This window comes from Ambystoma mexicanum, chromosome 4p (assembly GCF_040938575.1).
Source record: "Ambystoma mexicanum isolate Mex_15411 chromosome 4p, UKY_AmexF1_1, whole genome shotgun sequence".
Taxonomy (NCBI): domain Eukaryota; kingdom Metazoa; phylum Chordata; class Amphibia; order Caudata; family Ambystomatidae; genus Ambystoma; species Ambystoma mexicanum.
Window position 1 is genome coordinate 760,423,810 of NC_090927.1, and position 20,809 is coordinate 760,444,618.

Here is a 20,809-nt window from a genome sequence, read left to right on the forward strand (position 1 = left end):
TTGGGGACTGGAACTTCAGAAGTCGCCACATGACCTAAAGAATCTGAAGAGGGAGAAGCTGAGCCGACCTGCAATGACGAAACTACCGGTGGAGCCCTGCTGAACTGACTCACTACTTCCCAATGACAGAGAAGATCTTCTTCCAGGAGAGTCTTCTTCCTTTGAGCTGGTGGGGTTAACCAGTTTGCCCTCTTTTTGCCTTCCTGGATCGTCTGGTGGTCGAATCGCCCGTGCCAAGCACCCCGACGGCCGGATAGACATGCTTCACCACTACCGCGAATAAAAGGGTAGTACCTTTTAACCGGGAAACTCCGCGGCTGGTTTCTTCCCTGGCAGTGCAACGACCTCCAGCTTTCCTCAATGTCGAGATCTTCTCTTCCCCTGGACGAAGCACCGACTTGCACCCGCTGCCAGGAACAACTGCCCCCGCTGAAGCTTTCTCACCATTTCAGGTACTGTGTCCCGCCTGGTCTCCCTTGCAACAGACCGTCCAAGGTGTCCGTAAATCCTTGAATCTCTATCCTGGGGTGACCTCGGACCTGTTAACTAACTTTTCTGAACTGATCTAACTCATTTTTTAACTATCTGCAAAGACTTTTAAAGTGTACTTTAACTGTGCGATCTTGGGCACATTCCACCTTGCTCTCTCCAAGAGTGGGCCTGGCCTATGAACATTTTGCTCTACAGAAGACCCTGCCATTCTTGACTTGCTGTGGCTCTTTAAAAGTGTTGGTATTGTGTGCTTTCCTATTTCTGCCTTTTCTCTCCCTTTTTAAATAATTATTGGAGTGCCATCTTAGTTAAGCGCTCACCTCTGTGTTGATAATAAATGGTGTTCTTTTCCTAAGACTTGTCGAATAATTAATCTTGGAGGTGTATATATTTCTAGTGACTGTGTTTGAACTTGCTTGACATATTAGTGCCAGTGTATTTTTACAAGTGTGCTTTTAAATAAATAATTATATACTTTTATACCAAAGCTCTGGTCAGTGTTTGCTTGTGCTACTGTATTTTTGTACCTAATGTGTATACTCTATATACTGCCTAACTCTTCTTGAGAGACGTCTGACTGCTCAGCCACAGCTACCAGGTAAATCTGTGTGGAACAGACTGCTACCAATTGGGTTTACTGCTAACACCTGTAGTCTTAAACTTTTTGCAGTGGTCCCTAAGGGAACTGCACAGGTTTCTGCCTAACAGTGGGTGGCAGAGTAAGGGTAGGGTAGGTGGGGGTTGCAAGAGTAAGGGTAGGGTAGGTGGGGTAGCGAGAGTAAGGGTAGGGTGGGTGGTGGTTGAGAGAGTGGGGGTTGGGTGGGTGTGGGTAGAGAGTGGGGTTAGAGGAGAGATAGGGGAAGGATAGGTGGGAGGAGAGAGATTGGGGCAAGGGTGGGTGGGGCAAGAGATTGGGGATGGGTGGGTGGTCAGGGGAGAGAGATTGGGGAGAGTGGGTGGGGGTAGAGATATTGAGAAAGGGTGGGTGGGGGTAGAGAGATTGAGTAAGGGTGGGGTGGTAGAGAGATTGAGGAAGGGTGGGTGGGGGTAGAGAGATTGAGTAAGGGTGGGGTGGTAGAGAGATTGAGGAAGGGTGGGGGCATAGGGAGATTGAGGAAGGGTGGGTGGGGGAGGTAGAGAGATTGAGAAAGGATGGGTGGGGGGTAGAGATATTGAGGAGGGGTGGGTGGGGGTAGAGATAGTGAGTAATGGAGGGTGGGTGAGTGGGGTGTATAGAGATTTAGGAAGGGTGGGTGGGTGTGGGGGTAGACAGATTGAGGAAGGGTAGATGGGTGAGGGTAGAGAGAGTGGGGGTAGGGTGGGTGGGGGTAGAGAGAGTGGGGGTAGAGAGAGTGGGGGTAGGGTGGGTGCGTGGGGGTAGAAAGAGTGGGGGAAGGTGAGAGATTGGGGAAGGATAGGTGGGAGGAGAGAGATTGGGGCAAGGGTGGGTGGGGAGAGAGATTGGGGATCGGTGGGGGAGAGAGATTGGGGGATGGGTGGTAGGGGGAGAGAGACTAAGGAGGGTGGGTGTGGGTGTAGAGAGATTGAGAAAGGGTGGGTGGGGGTAGAGACATTGAGGAAGGATGGGTGGGGGTATAGAGATTGAGGAAGGGTGGGTGGGTGTGGGGGTAGAGAGGTTGAGGAAGGGTGGGTGAGCATGGGGGTAGGGAGATTGAGGAAGGGTGGGTGAGTGGGGGTAGGGAGCTTAAGGAAGGGTGGTGGGGGTAGGGAGATTGAGGAAGGGTGGGTGGGGGTAGGGAGATTGAGGAAGGGTGGGTGTAGGGAGATTGAGGAAGGGTGGGTGGATCGGGGTAGGGAGATTGAGGAAGGGTGATTGGGGGGTAGGGAGATTGAGTAATGGGGTAGGGAGATTGAGTAACGGTGGGTGGGTGTTAGGGAGATTGAGGATGGGTGGGTGGGGGTTTAGGGAGATTGAGGAAGGGTGGGTGGGTGTTAGTGAGATTGAGGAAGGGTGGGTGGGTTTTAGTGAGATTGAGGAAGGGTGGGTGGGTGGGGGTTAGTGAGATTGAGGAAGGATGGGTGTGTGTGGGGCATAGTGACATTGAGGAAGGGTGGAGGGTGGGGGGTAGTGAGATTGAGGAAGGGTGGGTGGGTGGGGGGTAGTGAGATTGAGGAAGGGTGGGTGGGTGGCGGGTAGGGAGATTGAGGAAGGGTGGGTGGGAGGGGGTAGGGAGATTGAGGATGGGTGGGTGGATGGGTGGGTGAGGGGGTAGGGAGATTGAGGAAGGGTGGGTGGGTAGGGGGTAGGGAGATTGAGGAAGGGTGGGTGGGTAGGGGGGTAGGGAGATTAAGGAAGAGTGGGTGGGGTAGGGAGATTGAGGATGGGTTGGTTGGTGGGTGTAGGGAGATTGAGGAAGGGTGGGTGGGTGGGGGTAGAGAGAGTGGGGTTAGGAGAGAGATTGGGGAAGGATAGGTGGGAGGAGAGAGATTGGGGCAAGGGTGGGTGGGGCGAGAGATTGGGGCAAGGCTGGGTGGGGCGAGAGATTGGGGCAAGGGTGGGTGGGGCGAGAGATTGGGGACAGGTGGGGGAGAGAGATTGGGGGATGGGTGGTAGGGGGGAGAGACTGAGGAGGGTGGGTGTGGGTGTAGAGAGATTGAGAAAGGGTGGGTGGGTGGGGGGTAGTGAGATTGAGGAAGGGTCGGTGGGTGGGGGGTAGTGAGATTGAGGGCGGATTTAGTGAGATTGAGGAAGGGTGGGTGGGTGGGGGGTAGTGAGATTGAGGAAGGAGGGGTGGGTGGGGGGTAGTGAGATTGAGGAAGGGTGGAGGGTGGGGGGTAGTGAGATTGAGGAAGGGTGGGTGGGTGGGGGGTAGTGAGATTGAGGAAGGGTGGGTGGGTGGGGGGTAGTGAGATTGTGGGGGGTAGTGAGATTGAGGAAGGGTGGGTGGGTGGCGGGTAGTGAGATTGAGGAAGAGTGGGTGGGTGGGGGGTAGGGAGATTGAGGAAGGGTGGGTGGGAGGGGGTAGGGAGATTGAGGATGGGTGGGTGGATGGGTGGGTGAGGGGGTAGGGAGATTGAGGAAGGGTGGGTGGGTAGGGGGTAGGGAGATTGAGGAAGGGTGGGTGGGTAGGGGGGTAGGGAGATTAAGGAAGGGTGGGTGGGGTAGGGAGATTGAGGATGGGTTGGTTGGTGGGTGTAGGGAGATTGAGGAAGGGTGGGTGGGTGGGGGTAAAGAGAGTGGGGTTAGGGGAGAGATTGGGGAAGGATAGGTGGGAGGAGAGAGATTGGGGCAAGGATGGGTGGGGCGAGAGATTGGGGCAAGGCTGGGTGGGGCGAGAGATTGGGGCACGGGTGGGTGGGGCGAGAGATTGGGGACAGGTGGGGGAGAGAGATTGGGGGATGGGTGGTAGGGGGGAGAGACTGAGGAGGGTGGGTGTGGGTGTAGAGAGATTGAGAAAGGGTGGGTGGGGGTAGAGAAATTGAGGAAGGGTGGGTTGGGGTATAGAGATTGAGGAAGGGTGGGTGGGGGGTAGGGAGATTGAGGAAGGGTGGGTGGGTGGGGGTAGGGAGATTGAGGAAGGGTGGGTGGGGTAGGGAAATTGAGGAAGGGTGGGTGAGTGTTGGTTGGAAGATTGAGGAAGGGTGGGCATGGGGGGTAGGGAGATTGAGGAAGGGTGGTTGGGGGTTTTAGGGAGATTGAGGAAGGGTGGGTGGGTGTGGGTAGGGAGATTGAAGAAGGGTGGCTGGGTGGGGGTAGGGAGATTGAGGAAGGGTGGATGGGTAGGGGTAGGGAGATTGAGGAAGAGTGGGTGGGGGTAGGGAGATTGAGGAAGGGTGAGTGGGCAGGGGGTAGAGAGATTGAGGAAGGGTGGGTTGGCAGGGGGTAGAAAGATTGAGGAAGAGTGGCTGGAAGGGGTAGAGAGATTGAGGAAGGGCAGGTGGGCGGGGGTTAGAGAGATTGAGGAAGGGTGGGAGGGCGGGGGTAGAGAGATTGAGGAAGGGTGGGTGGGCGGGGGGTAGAGAGATTGAGGAAGGGTGGGGATGCGGGGGGGTAGAGAGATTGAAGAAGGGTGGGTGGGTGGGCAGGGGTAGCCAGATTGAAGAAGGGTGGGTGGGTGGGTGGGTGGGCAGGGGTAGAGAGATTGAGGAAGGGTGGGTGGAGGTATAGAGATTAAGGAATTAGAGAGATTGAGGAATAGTGGGTGGGTGGGGGTAGAGAGACTGAGGATAATGGTGAGTGGGTGTTTCTAGAGAGAGTCGGGGAAGGGTCAGACGGGTGGGGTCGAGTGAGTGGGGGAAGGGTGTGTGGGTGGGGTAGAGGGAGTGGAGGATGGGTGGGTAGGTGGGGTAGAAAGTGTGGCTGAAGGGTGGGTGAGTGGGGTAGAGGCAGTGAGGTAGAGAGTGTGGGTGGTTGGGTAGAGAGTGTGGGGTAAGGGTGGTGGGTGGGGTGCAGAGTTTTGGAGAAGGGTGGGTGTTGGGGAAGGGTGGGTGAGGTAGAGAGAGTGGTGGAAGTGTGGGTGTGTGGGCTAGAGAGAGTGGGGGAAGGGTGGGTGGGTGGGCTAGAGAGAGTGGGGGAAGGGTGGGTGGGTGGGCTAGAGAGAGTGGGGGAAGGGTGGGTGGGTGGGCTAGAGAGAGTGGGGAAGGGTGGGTGGGTGTGCTAGAGAGAGTGGGGGAAGGGTGGGTGGGTGGACTAGAGAGAGTGGGGGAAGGGTGGGTGTGTGTTGTTAGAGAGGGTGCGGAATGGTGGTGTGTGGGGGTAGAGAGGGTGGAGGAAGGGTGGGTGGATGGGGTAGAGAGAGTGGAGGTAGGGTGGATGGTGCAGGTAGAGAGAGTGGGGTAGAGAGAATTGGTGTAGCGTGGGTGGGTGTAGAGTGTGTGGGGTAAGGGTGGGTGAGGTTCGAGAGGGTACGTTGGTGGCTGAAGGGTGGGTGGGTTGGGGTAGAGAGGGTGGAGGAATTGTAGAGAGGGTGGTGAAGGGTCAGTGGGGGACCGTTGAGAGGGTGGGGAAGGGTGAGTGGGTGGAGGTAGAGAGAGTGGAGGTAAAGTGGGTGTGTGAGGGCAGAGGGAGTGGGGGTAGGGTAGGTGAGTAGGGCTAGAGAGAGTGCTGGTAAGGTAGGTAGGTGGGGTAGACAGAGTGGGGAGTTGTAGAGTGGGTGGGATAGACAGAGTGGGGGTAGGTTGGGTAGCATAGAGATAGTGGGGTAGGGTCGGTGGGAAAGAGAGAGTGCGGGAAGGGTGGGTGGGTGAGCTAGAGAGTGTGGTTGGGGTAGAGAGGGTGCAGGAAAGGTGGGTGGGTGTTGGTACAGAGGGTGGGGAATGGTGGTGTGTGGGTGTGAAGAGGGTGGAGGAAGGGTGGATGGGTGGGGTAGAGCGAGTGGAGCTATGGTGGGTGGTGCAGATAGAGAGTGGGGTAGAGAGTGGGTGTAGGGTAGGTGGGTGTAGACAGGATGGGGGAAGGGTGGGTGAGGGTAGACAGGGTAGGTGGGTGACTGAACCCTGGGTGGGTTGGCATTGAGAGGGTGGGAAAGGGTGAGTAGGTGGACAGAGTGGGGACCGGTAGGGTAGGTGGCATAGAGATGGTAGAGTGGGTGGGAGAGAGAGAGTGGGGGAAGGGTGGGTGGTCTAGGGAGAGTGGGGGAAGGGGTTGTGGGTGGGGTAGTGTGGGTAGGGGAATGGTGGGTGGGTGCTGGTAGAGAGTGTGGGGAATGGTGGGTGTGTGGGGTAGAGAGGGTGGAGGAAGGGTGGGTTGATGGGGTAGAGAGGATGGAGGTAGGGTGGGTGGGTGTGAAGAGGGTGGGGGAAGGGTGGATGAAGGTAAAGAGGGTAGGTGGGTGGGATAAGGGTGGGTTGGTTGGGGTAGAGAGGGTGGGGGTTGAAAGGGTGTGGAAGGGTGGGTGGGTTTAGGTAGCGAGAGTGCTGGTACGGTAGGTGGGTGGGGGTAGACAGAGTGCGAAGTTGTAGAGTGGGTGGGATAGAGAGAGTGGGCGTAGATTGGGTAGCATAGAGATAGTGGGGTAGGGTAGGGTGGGTGGGGGAGAGAGTGCGGGAAGGGAGGGTGGTTGAGCAAGAGAGTGTGGGGGAAAGGTGGGTGGGAGGGTGGGTGGAGTAGAGAGAGTGGGGAAAGGATGAGAGGGTGGAGTAGAGAGAGTGGGGAAAGGGTGGGAGGGTGGAGTAGAGAGAGTGGGGAAAGGGTGGGAGGGTGGGCTACAGAGAGTGGGGGAATGTAGAGAGGGTACAGGAATTGTGGGTGGATGTTGGTGGAGAGGGTGGGTACTAGTGATGTGTGGGGGTAGAGAGGGTGGAGGAAGGGTGGACGGATGGGGTAGGGAGAGTGGAGCTATGGTGGGTGGTGCAGGTAGAGAGAGCGGGGTAGAGATAGTGGGCATAGGATGGGTGGGTGTAGAGAGGGTGGGGGAAGGGTGGGTGAGGTTACAGAGGGTAGGTGGGTGGCTGAAGGGTGGGTTGGGGTTGTGTGGGTGGGGAAGGGTGAGTGGGTGGAGAAGAGAGAGTGGGGGTAAAGTGGGTGTGTGAGGCAAAGAGAGTGGGGGTAAGGTAGGCGGGTAAGGTAGGTGGGTGGGGATCGACAGAGTGGGGACTTGTGGGGTGGGTGGGTGGCATAGAGAGAGTGGGGGTAGGGTAGGGGTGGTGGGAGAGAGAGAGTGGGGGAAGGGTGGGCGGGTGGTCTAGAGAGAGTGGGGGATGGGTGGGTGGGGTAGAGTGGGTACATAGCTCTCAATCTTTTGTGTTACAAAGGTGGGTGAAAAGGTGCGTGAAAACACCTGATTTTGTTTTTGACGAGTGAGAGCCCATTGAAGTGAACAGGCATAGAGGAGGCTTGGTGGCGAGTGAGCTGTTTACAAGTCAGGTGACACCCGCCAAAAGCGTGTGAGTTGAGAGCTATGACATTCTGGTGTATCTGAACATAATCATTGGCTTCTGCCAATTAAATGGGTTCATCGCCCTTGCCAGCATTCCCCTTACCCGCCACCCCTAAACCTCTATGTAAGATGAGAATCGCTTACCTTTTTCACTGTCCTGCATCCGTTTCTTCCCTGCAGTGTGAGCTCCACCTCCCGATTGGGGGGTGGAACTTCTGCCGCAGGGTCAATTTTTTTACTTCTTGTTTTGTTTTACTTTCCATTTCCCCCACTCCCATTTTATACACCACCCGCAACTCCTGAGCACATAATGTAGAACAAGGGGTGCAGCGGACACACCCGAAACCCCCGATCCCCTTGTTCCAAATTAGGGAAATTCGTTTTTTCCCCCATGCCAAACGCACATTAAAGGCGCATTCAGCATTTGTTTTCGGTATTTTTGGCCAAAACGTACTAATCCACTATGGATTTTCCCGTTCAAGCCAAGAAAAAGGTCAGGCAGGTAGGAGTTAACTTCCATCCATCACAAAGCGCTGAATCATAAGTGGCTGTCATGGCCTAGCAACAAAATAGCACCACGCATTTATTTGTCCGACAGTATGCAATTGTCATACAAATATCACAACAGAACATAGTATCACACACAGAAATAAAAACACAAAGGGAGGAAAACAAACTTGGAACACCACAGCAGCATGATTTGACCCTTGATCTAATGCATTTTGCATCAATAAAACCATCTACACGACCCTAACAATATGACAATCACGGTTTTTATAAGGCTTGATTGCTTGATTGGCCAAGCCCATTGAGGCATTTACGGCCTGATTCATGGAACGTTTTCCTATGGGATTGCCCATAATAAAACACTTCCATGAATCAGGCCCTTAGTGAACACATCTATTCATCTTCAATTTATCAAAAAGGAATGGAAAACGAATCTCATGTATTCAGTGAAATGGAATTTCCAATAAATTAGTACATAAACAGGAAGTTACTTTGACTCCAAACAGAGACAGGAGTTCCAATCAAACCGATTCTGACCATCTGCCTAAATAATCAAGCAAGGCCAACTAGACCACAACGCAACCACATGAATTCATTTCTTGGTCATTGTGTATTTAAAGTCAACAGATCGATTGCTAACTTTTCCAAGCTTACTTACAGGTGGGTAAAAGGGCAATTAACTATACTACACTCACATCTGCAGAGAGCAATTTAACTTGGCTCTCAACAAATTGGATTGATATCAAACCATTTCCCTCAATGTTAGTGAAAATACCTTTAAAATGCTTCTGCCACCTGTCACTTTCCAAGATACATCCAACAGTCATAACATCTGGTTTCTCCACCCATGCAAGATTCTGCCCTAAGCCCCAACACTGGGCCTGCAGAGTCCCTTCTATCTTCAAATGAGGCATTGCAGCTGGGCGTTCTAGTTCATTGCCCTTGTTTGGTAGGAGAGAGCCTATAGAGTCAGTTCGACTTGTATTGCACAGAGAGATGTACAGGAGGACAGACATAGAACCTTCCTCCAAAACAAACCCTCAAAAATGACCAAACACTTCAAAATCCCTGCCACCCCGAATCTGATCCCCAAATATAGCCACAGAGAAAATCTTGGCATTAAACAGCTGAATTGCAGTCTTGCTCCACCCATCATCAATTATTTTCAAAATCTTTCTAATAAGACAACTTTAGGTAAGGGGTTTGTTGACTAGGGCCGAAAATGTGGCTGTAGTTGGTATAATGCAAAACTGCCCCTTACTGGCTTACATATTGTCCACCTAAGAAACCTGCTTGCCTTAAAGGGATTAGTCCCAAACCAGAAACACACTCTTCCAACCTAACAGTTTTTCAAAACATCTTTCTACTTGCATCGATAAGATGATCAGAGTGGGGCTAATTTCTATCCACTTTTTGCGAAAGGGTACTATGTGTCTTCCCTTCCAGGAGGTCATCGCTTTATCCAAAGAAGCAGGTTTCCCTATACACCGGCAGCAATCACCTACCCCACTACTAACAATCACGTTTTAAAGAAGAGTTCCAGATTCTCTGGTTCTCAAGCCCTTCAAGTGCACAAAGTTGTTCAAGTCTACTTTGCCCTTTCAAAGTGTTCTTAACTAGGTAAGAAGCTTTGGCAGGAACACAAACATTGCTATCCATTTGTCGCCACTGATCCTCCTCTCACAAAGCTATCTTTAACTGATGAGCTTTAATCAAGTCTATGGAAAAAGGACAGGCATACTCGTCCTTAGAACTAAGGGGTCAATAAGCGTTACCCGTTCAACAAGATCTTAAGGTGCCCAGTCAAGATCAAGTACATTTAAAGCAGATCATTTTGATGTGCACACAGCAACTGCTGGGGAGATGAGTGCCAGGCTATTAATCAAGTCTATGTAAAAAGGACGAGCATACTCGTCCTTGGCACTTTGTTGGGCAAGCAGTGGGATTAGGTGTATTGTCAGCAAAGGGGCGTAGACAAACTGCTGAGGAGGGATTACAAAAGATAAAAGGGGGTCAAAGGGCCATCCTTGTGTATCTGACAATTGAGTGAATCAAAGAGAGGAACAGGAAAGTAACACAATGGCGGCAACACTGTTTGCCCCTGAAAACCAAGGTAAACGCTCTCTCCCTGGGTCAGGCACAGGGGAATGGTGCAGTGACACCAGGATAAAACAAGCAAAACAAAAGCCCAGAAAGGGAGGCTAATGACATGACATGGTGTGTGGAGAAGACGAGGAGGTGGGCAAGGTGATCACTCTGCTGAGAGGGGAGACCAATGGCGGCAAAGCTACAAAGTCAATCTAAATAATAGTATCTCCTAGGCAGTGCAGATTATAGGACTCTGCCAAAATCATGAATTCAGCTATATATTATTTAGTTATTTTTTGATTTATAAAGCCCTCTCATCCCATGGGCATCAAGGCACAAGTTGTAGACAGGTTACAAGTCAAGTATTCATGTATTCATAAAATCAGAGTGTGTCAGGTGGAGGACCCTGCACAAGGAGTGCCTTAGGTAAAGAGCCAGGTTTTCAGATGTTTACGGAAGGACCAGTAAGATGGCTCAGATCTCAAGGTCAGTGGCAGTGTGTTCCATAGTTTCAGTACAATGACCAGGAAACTAGTTCCACCGGCTCTGGCCAGTCTTGGTGTGATGAGACGGTGAGTGCAGGTGCAACGAGTAGATCTCGATGACTGGGATTTTTTGAATTTTTGTGAAAGATAAGGGGTAGTGTTAGACACACATCTGTGGGTGATCGAGAGAGTTTTGAAGGTGATGTGATCTCGTATTGGGAGCCAATCAACGTCTCTTCTAGCGGCTGAGATGTGCTCTTGCCTGGGAATATTTAAGGGGTCTTTGAGTGCACTATTGTGGATGACTTGGAGTTTATAGATGTTTTGAGTTGAGGTGTCTGCAAATAACGCATTGCAATAATCTAGTCTGGAGCCAATCACAGCTTGGCGATGGAGACAGCTGTTGGTAGATAGGAACCGTCTGCAGGCATTCATACATTTGATAGTGTGGGCGGCTGAGGTTGCTCTTGATGAGTTAAGGAGAGAGTGGAATCAAGATGTACTCCCAGGGTCTTAACTGCTGGGGAGATGGAGATGGGGACAGAGATCCCATTAATGGTAAAAGAGCAGTATAGTTGGCTTAGATTCTTAAGCAGGGCTGGCGATCCCACAAGGAGAGTTTATGTTTTCTCATCGTTGAAACAAAGTAGATGCGAGACTATCCATGCCTGGATAGTTTGGTACACTGTTCGTAATGTGGTGCAGTTGGCTGGCTAGTCGCCTGAGAGGGGAAACTGGATCTGGGTGTCATACGCGTAGTTGGTATAGGAGAAGGCATGTCTGTCCAGGAGGTAAAATAGGGGTTTCGTGAAAATTTTGTAGAGGATAGGGGAGACACAGGAGCCTTGGGGTATGCCGCAGGTAATCGGCAACAGGGGCAGATGCGTTTTCCACCAAGAAATTACTCTCATATTAGGGATCTATTAGATTTTACAATAATAAAGCACATTGAAACCCCTTTCCTGTTGAAAAATAGGCAACAGGGAAATGCCATCTTTGTAAAAGATTCAGTCACCTTTACCTGCAACCCATGCCTATCTTTAATAAAGATACCTCAGGACTACCTCTGGTTTGAATTGCCTTGCTTTACCTAGAAATGTAAGTGCTCCAACTTGGTAGATTTCCTGTCAACGTATTACTACCTTGGCAATAAAGAAGTTAAATAAATCTTTATCTTCGAAATGTTTAATCGTTTTGGCAATAGCCAGCCAAATGATTCGAAGTGGACCATTTCCACATTGTAGCTAATCTGTCAAATATTCAATAGGACTGTCCTTTCTGGATTGTAAACCCTCCTGTTTTTTGAATTTATATGACTAAACTTGGATAGAAAAACCCAAAAATACTTTTGAGCTTGTTTTCTACTTCAGTTGAGTCATACTCATTACAACACCCTGAAACCAATGGTATCACTCCAACACATCAAATGCAATCACTGCGATCCTGAAAATTGAGGGATTTGTTTCATCGAATGTTTGCACCTTTTCTTGTAAAAATAGATAGTAAGTGGGGTGGGGGTATTAATTAGGCATGGGGGACCTGAGGAGGGCTGTGGGGGGCTCAATCTTTGTGTGAGAAAGTGCAAAAATCCAGGATTTCTGTGGAGAAATGTTTTCAGGATTCACAGGGAATTTGGCACAGTAATTACATAGATCCAAACCAATAATGTTAACGGCCATTGAGCACCCCAAAGTATCCAAACTCACATCGATTGACTGGTTCATGAACTGAGCAAAAAGATCATGCTCCACTAGGGAGTGGCTGTCCTTCATCAGAAGCATCATTCAAAATAAAAAAAAAGGTGCTATACCCCACTTAGACTATAATAAATACCTAATCATAGAGATCATTAAATGCTCCCAAAATCCTTTCATATTTGTCAAGTTGCTCCTTTGCTTTAAAGGATACCCTTTCTCTCCTGTATAGAAGGGACAAACCTTGCAACCAATCCTCAGTACTCAGAGAAGTGTGACTTTTCCAAAATTTTAGAATCTGCTTTTTAGCTAAAAGAAGGGCTTTATATAACCAAAACATTTTGCTGTTGGACAGCCCAATACTTAATGGAATTAAACCCAACACACCAAGGAGCGGCTCTCTAGGTAAAGGTAGGCCCAAGATTAGTTCTGTCCTCTGGAAAACACCATCCCACAATATCTGTATTTTTCCACATAACCACAACATGTGAAGCGTGCTGCACACCTCCCTATTACAGTTCCAACAGGTGTCTACAGCACTCAACTTGCAAGATTTCATCGTCCCCGGTGACGAGTATAGATAGTGATTAATTATTTGTTGTGTATACCTCTAATCCAAATCCACCTTATATTTAACAGGGCCTGTACATACACGATTCCATTCAATATCTGATAATGAATTATTCAAATCAGAATCCCACTTTGCTCTACCACATTGGGAATTCACCTGGGATGCAGAAGATGTAATCAGCTTATACAAGGTAGATGCAGACAAAGGTAGAGACTTAGAAAGAAGGAGAATCGCAGGTGGAGCTTGCACTGTAGCATTCAATGGCGAGAATAATACATCAAAAAGCTCCCGCAAGGCATTGTAATGTCAAATCTCAGTTGCTTTCAGCTTATATTTAAAGCATAGAAACTCAAAATCAAGCATATTTTGACCATCATGGACCTGCTCAATTCTCCAAATACCTGCACTTTGCCATGAGACCCATGATATAACCATATTATTCTGTTTCAGAGCCTGGTTTTTCCATAGACATGAATCGTCATTCAATAAAAATGTCTCGCCTCGAATCTCATTACCTTTACACCATTCCTTCACGACATGCTTTTTAAACGGCAGAGTTGTATCAATCGGTAATCTTTTCTCCATGAACAAAAGCATGTCTAGTGGTGTGGGGGAGATTGGTTCCTTTTCAATTTTAGTCCAGCCCGCGCCATTAATGTCTACATTCGCCAACCAATGATGCAATGCACGCAAAGTAAAAGCCGAATCATAGCGCTTTATGTAAGGATGACCAAACCCACCCAGATGTACTTGTTTATGAAGAATATCTTTTGGAGTTTGCGCCCTATTTCCTTCACCCCACATAAACTTGCTCATAGACATGTTAATACTTAATAATACACTATTTGAAAGTGGCAAAGGGAGCATGCTAAAAACATACTGAAATTTCAGAAGAAGTGACATTTTAACTACACTAACTTTACCCCATAGAGTCAGTTTTAACGTCTCTAATTTGCAACAGAGCGTATCTATTTCTGTAATCTTCAAGTGAATTATAAAGACTCAATATCTGTATTTACATGAATTCCCATATATTTAAGACCCGAATCAGCCCACATCTTCCGACCCACATCAAACAACCCCCTATGACATGCTGTGGAAATTTGATAAATCAACGTTTTGGTAACATTAACTTTGTAATTAGAGAATCTACCAAATTCCTGCAATGTCAGCAGAAGCTCAGGCTAAGATCGCTCATGGTTTGAGATCAGAACCAGGAGATCATCTGCCTATACAAGGACTTTTGATACATATTCTCCTAAAGGAATACCCATTATATTTGGATTGTTCCTAAGCATAATGGCGAGGGGCTCAATAAACAAATCAAACAATAGCGTGGACAAAGGGCAACCCTGCCTAGTACCTTTCAGAATCTGGAGACAATCAGAACAACTACCATTGACAGTTACAATTGCTTTTGCACCTCCATATAGGGCTCTAAATAGTCTAATAAAAAGCAGTCCACAATTAACTTCAAGCAGAACCTGACGTAAAAAAAAACAACTTACCCTATCAAATGCTTTCTCTGCCTCTATGCTAATTGCCGCGTATGCATCAGCTGAATGTCTCTTGAGAAAAATAACATCAAGCAGTTCATGTAAATTATCACTACTATTCCTTCCACTCACAAAAACAGTTTGGTTTCTACGAACAAGCTTTGGAAGTAAGCCATTTAATCTTCTTGCAAATATTTATGCCAAAACATTAACATCCACATTCAAGAGTGATATAGGCCGATAGTTTCCACAGAACAATGGGTTTTTACCTGGTTTTGGTATGACCGCTATTAATGCTGTCTGTATCGATTCAGCGACTGCTTCATTATCCAGCATTTCTGCATATAACTTTACATTAAAAGGTGTTAAAATCTGACTAAAGGCCTTATAAAACTCTATTGGAAAGCCGTCAAGGCCAGGACATTTACCATTTGCCAAAGTATTGATTGAATCTTGAACCTCCTCTATTGTTAATGGCGCATCCAGGCCTAATCTTTCTTGCTCGGTAAGCCTCGGCATGTCTAATCTATTTAGAAAATTACTAATTTCCGTTTCAGAGACTGATTCATCATCCTTATACAAAGAGGCATAGTACTACTTGAATTCCTTGCACATTTCTGCATTCTTTCTCTTCATCATTCCTCTTTTAGCCATAATAAAAAGCACATGTGTATTATTCTCTCTCTGCCGTATGCGACTTGCTAGCAAAGCCCCAGATTTTTCACCCCTCTCCCAGAAAGCTTGCCTAGAATAGAATATTTGCATTTCTGCCTTATGGCGGAGCTCACAATCTAAGGCACATTTTGCTCGAGTCATGGCTAACATGTTCTCTTCACTAGGATAGCCACAATAACTCACCTCACACACTTTATAAACTTCCTCTAGATTAACCATAACCTTTTCCCATTTACTTTTTCGATATTGCGCAAAGCTTATAATTTCACCTCACAGCGTTGCCTTCAATGCATCCCAAACCGTTGATAAAGAGCCTGCTGATCACAAATTATCCTGCAAAAACAGTGATATTTCTGTTTTTATGTGCTTTACAAATTCAAAGTTTAAAAGCAACTGCCTACATGAAATGACCAAATGACCACCCCTTATAAAATATAGATGAAAATGGTAACCTTGTAATCTCACTGTTGGGATTGTTTAGGTCATCAATAAGATGCAACCAAAACAAATGATTTTGAATACTATCCTTTTCAATCAGGAATGGTATGTGCAATTCTAATCATAAAACAATGATTTCAGTCATAGGGTGCAATGTGCCTAAAATTAATATTTGCATTTATGATCATCAATATGTTTCTGTCCTTAGTCAAAAGAACAGTCTCTGTAATGTCAATCTCCTTCTTGTTGTTTTTCTTAGGCCGATTATCCACTTTGCAAGGTCCACCAGATCATCTATTAACATGTTCAGCATTTTGTAGAAAAAGGGTTTCATGCTTTTCCACATGGAGTGTTTTTACTGTTGCTCTGCTTATCAGGTACCTGTCACACCACTGAAGTAATTCACAACTCCTTCCTGACCATGGAAGCCAAATGTAGTTGACTCCTCCCCCCTTGGTTGTCACGGGCTCCTGATTCTAGTTAACAGGTTACCTCAAGGCATCCAATGGGGGAAAGAGAGTTAAGGAGAAGTTGTGGATAGGAAAGGGGGTGTCATGGTAACCGGAATGAGAGTAAGGGTCTTGCATAAGGGATGTGTAGTGGGGAAGTAAGGAAAAGCACGTACAACATATATCATGAAAACACTCGTAGACTCCTGTTTCCCTGACCTCCATGCGCCTAGATACACACTCCTACTGATTAGGACTATGCTCTCATGGAAAAGCAAACATTCAGTAAATCATAACATAGCTGGTAAGCAACTGACAAAAGCACATAGCACGAGGAACACCTGGACAAGCAATTACATGAACACAGGTACATGAACATAGGTACAAAACACAAGAGCATAATCTTTTAGTATGTGGGTGCTTGCTGAACACATTAACATATGACTGAGCATTAGCGTTAGACAGGGAAGGATTCCAATGTTCAATATCCTTCTGTCGACTCAGTCTCGTTCCTGACTGTTGTACCAATGCGGTCAAAACAAGATGCAGCAAACAAACATTGCTTGATTCATAACCCATGTCCTCCAGCACACGCTAACCAGAGCGTTTTTATGCCTTTACTGGGCAACTTTAGGAATGTTTCGTATGCCAGGAGAAACGCTCCTATCAATGGTGTTGTCTGCCCGGAGTTCCAACTCCACCCGTATTTCTCCCCCTCATTTCTCAAATGCCTGGAACACAAATAAGGGAGCACTTAACTGAGGCCTGGGGGGCTGACTTCCTTCTCCCCAGTCGCTGAAGTACATGCTGCGAAGTGGGGTGAACTTGCGGTCTGAGCGGTGCTGCCTCACGCACCAGGAGGAAATTTTACCAGTGCCTCCTCCTCCTCTTGTCCCTCATTCCGTGCACCGCTCACAGTCCTGCCTCCACCAAGTTCCTTGCCCGCTCTCCTCCGGCCCGAGCCTGCAGATGCTAAAATCTCCTACAAGCAGCATGGGCCGGTGGAAGGGCGTTATAGCAAGTTTCATTTGCGCACGCGCACGCACCAAACCCCATATAATCATGGGAAATGTAGTCTTCTGGACCTCGCAGACCGCAAATGGAGAGTCCATGCTCCGGCAGCCACATGGCTAGCCCCCACTCCTCTTTTCCTCACAGTACCCTAAGAGTAGCCTTCCACTCATCTATTGCCTAATGGTTGCAATTAGGAGAGTATTAGCCAACCTCAATTTACTTATTGCCTGTATTCTACTTGAGAATTAGATTTCTTTTGCATCCTAACTTTTTATGTTGATGATTCATGGTTCATTCTGAAAAAAGGCAACTCACGCAAACAAGATATTCCATTTTGGCAGAGAGAAACTTTATTCAGGTAGAGGGCTTATTTGACACAGATTTTAATGCATCCCATCCATTAGCATGAGCGCCCTCAGCATTAACAGTAACTATTGAGTGCAGGGGTGTTCCAATATCCCACTCAGCTAAGCTTCTAACACGTGGATTCCCACAAGGCGCATGTACATGTGCCTGGATAGTTGTCTCCTGCACCAGTACTTTGCACGATAGCACCTAGTACCATATTGTACATGTGAAAACATAAGCTTCCAATTTACCTAATGTAAAATTAAGTGCTTGAATGATATCTGTCAGATTCTCAACAGTTTGAGTTAATGATTTGTATAAAGTCAGAGCATGTATTAGTGCTTCAAAGGAGCCTCATCTTTGGTCAATTGAGTTCCCACATTGGACACAGATTCATTTTTGGTCATGGCCTACAGAATCTAAAACAGTTAAATCAAGCAATTTATCACAACCAGGCATTTATGTGATGTCATTTTAAATTAAAGAATAAATTGAAGGGATGGGTCTCCTGAGTACAATTATAACCATTGTGATCATACAGTGGAAATATAATTGTTATAAATAGCCAAAATCACCTTTACGTCGTTTTTGACTATATTTAGGCAGGAAGTGTAAAGGCCTTCTAAAATCAACGATCGCGGGAGGCAAAGACAAAGGATTCCTATTGAAGCTGCCTGATTCTTTTTTTTAAATTATTTATTTTCATTTATTCAAATACAAAATATACAAAATACAAATGTCAATCATTGTAAATAATTCACCAGTGAAAAGCAGGTATAAACTAACAACCAAACTATGCACATTAAACTCAGAGGAAAATAAAAACAGTGCACATTCCCTTCCACACCTCCCTATCTGCCTGCCTCTACTCTCTGCCCTCTGCAACTTATTCAGAACAGGACTGCGAGACTTGTTCTTGGCCTCAAGCCCAGAGATCATATCTCTCCAGGACTGAAATCTCAGCACTGGCTGCCAGTGGCTGCGAGGATTAAGTTCAAAACCCTCTGCAATGTCCACAAGGCCGCCTGGGGCCTCAATACCTTCAACTATCTCTTCCTAAATATCTCCCTTCTTGAGCTCTTCGCTCGTCTTCCTCGAACTCCTTCAGGGTCAGTCGCTTCTCCAAGCAATGAGTTGGAGGTAGATCTCTCTCTTCGGCTGGAGCCACCCTCTGGAACAGCCACTCTGCCTCACTGAAACTTGTGGAGAACCATCTCTGTTTCGGAAGCACCTCAAAACCTTTCTCTTTGCTTCTGCTTTCTCTCCTCCTCTTCCCTGCTCAACCCCTGGCTGAAACTGCACTGGTTACCGGGCCACCCTGCGATCTCGGGCCCAGGTCCCCTCCACCGCCAGTCGAACACCTCCACTGCCTTCCTGGCAACCCCTGCACTCTGGACTGTCGCTGTATCCCTACAGTACCTTCACCAGCACATGACACCGGATTGCAGCACTTACCCTTGCACTTGCCACCAGCTGGCCATACTTACTATGTTATTAGTCTATTATCCCATGTATTATCTCCTCTCCCCCTCTCCCCTGCATTTTCCCCACTTTCCCAAGCACTTGCACGCTCTGAATGACACCTGCCCTAGTAAGGTCGCTGTTTGCCTTCCCTCTGTTCCCCCTCCCTTACCTTGTTGCGTCTTGAAACACTTGTGTATAGGCACGTTATAAATGCCATATCATATCATATCCCATCCCCCACATCCTTAGTATAACCAAGCATAGTCTAGTACAAGTACATAAACTTCCCCCAAATCTTATCAAAAAGAAAGAATTTCCTTTCTCTCCTATAGATCATTCTCTCCATTTCAGCCAACCTGTGCATTTCATCAATCCATACCTCAATATTCAGTGGGACATTACATTTCCAACCTCGAAGGATCAGTTGTTCCCCATCACAGCACCACAAAATAGCCATTTCTTCTGACAAGTAGTTCATTCTTCAAGTAGTTCATCTCCACCCATTATCAAGGTTTTAAATTCATAATCAATGTTCACCTCCAGCTCCAACCATAAACCACGCATCCTCACACAATCCCACATCATATGTTCCAGTGTTCCAACTTGATGCACACAACCCCAGCATTCGCTCGTGTTTGAAAGACCTCTCTTATACAATCGCCCCAGGGTCCAATATACCCTTTTTAAGATTTTTATTTGCAGAGACCTTTCACCCAAACTTATAGAGCAAAGTTTGACATTTTCGCACATTCTCCTCCAAAGCACTGACGAAATGTCAGAGCTGATTCTCCAACTCCACTCTCCCCGCAGTTGAACATTCTCTTTGTATTCTGCAACAATCTGTCTATAAATTCTACTAGCCAAACCTCCCTCTCCCTTTTTCGATCCAGTATTGAAAAATTCCAGATTTAATCCATTGTCCCCCTTCACCTTACCAATAGCTTGCCTGAGCTTCCGATAATCTGTGAACGTAAATCCTATTATTTTCCATTTTTCTTTAACTTCCCTGGCCGTCAACCATTTCCCATATGTAAACAGGAAACAAAATATACAGTTGAATAGGTCCAAGGACAATATGCTCAAAAAGATATACTCCTACTTCTTGTCAACCTCTGCATGTATAAAGAAAGAATCACTCTTCCATACTCTGATTGTGAAACAAATCTCGTTGTTTTATATCTAAAGTTGTGTAAATCAACCTAAACATTGACATTTAAGGGATATGACATCAAACGGTGTTTGACTGGAAATACAGACAGCAATATTTACAACACACAGAACCAAACATTTTTTGGCAAAACAGCCAATTTGTGTGTGTGAGACAAACTCAACCTCGGTTATGGTTTGCCACGGAATTTACATATTATAGTATACACATAAAAATCAACATTGTAACATCACATAGAAATGTTAAAGACAAAAAATAGTTTTCTTTGTGTTAGCAGCGTCAATGTACTGCAGTTGGGGGTAGTGCATCTACACCAAGGTGTTTCAGCCGTTTCTAGGTGGGCTTGATGTGCCTCATCTTGCACACGGCCTTCATCAGGACGGGGATCTGTACAGTATGACGTCTGTGCTATGGGTAAATTAATTCCACAGGCACTGTTTTTGGAGATCCACTTGCCGCAAGGGCTGATCTCTATATAATTCTCTCACTGGAGGTTAGTATCTCTATAAATTCAGCCTGTTTGAATATGTTTCTTATTTTCTTGTAAGGGCCCCGCAGCAAAAACCTGTACGGCTGAAGTATTAGCAGACCGTCTGCCGCCCGAGCGTGCAGAGTATCCTCTAACTGCTGAGTCACAGAGGAGTCTGCAAGAGCCTGGCTGCAAAGCGTTAGTAACCATTTTAAACAGATCAGCAATCCACTTGACCCCACTCAAATACCATTCAGGCCAAAAAAGAGTCTTCCCATCCACCTTGATCCCCTGATTTAACCATATCGAAGCCCCCAGATCTTTTAGAGCATCAGAACTCAGATGTTCACAACGTTTTTTCCAGGAGCTTCGCAAAAATTCAGTGGTGGGGGTTGTCACATCTCCAGATCTCTTTACAGTTGAAAGTATTACCCTAGGTGCCAAAGGCCAGTGAATACCCACCTCAGCTATCGCCCAGTCATCTGGGTTATTGTCAAGAAATGGGACAAAAAATTGTGCCGTGAATGCCAGATGATAAGTGCAGAAATTAGGGACCCCAAGTCCACCTTTTTCTACGGGCAGCTGTCATTTCCAAAGCTTTAGTCTGGGAGG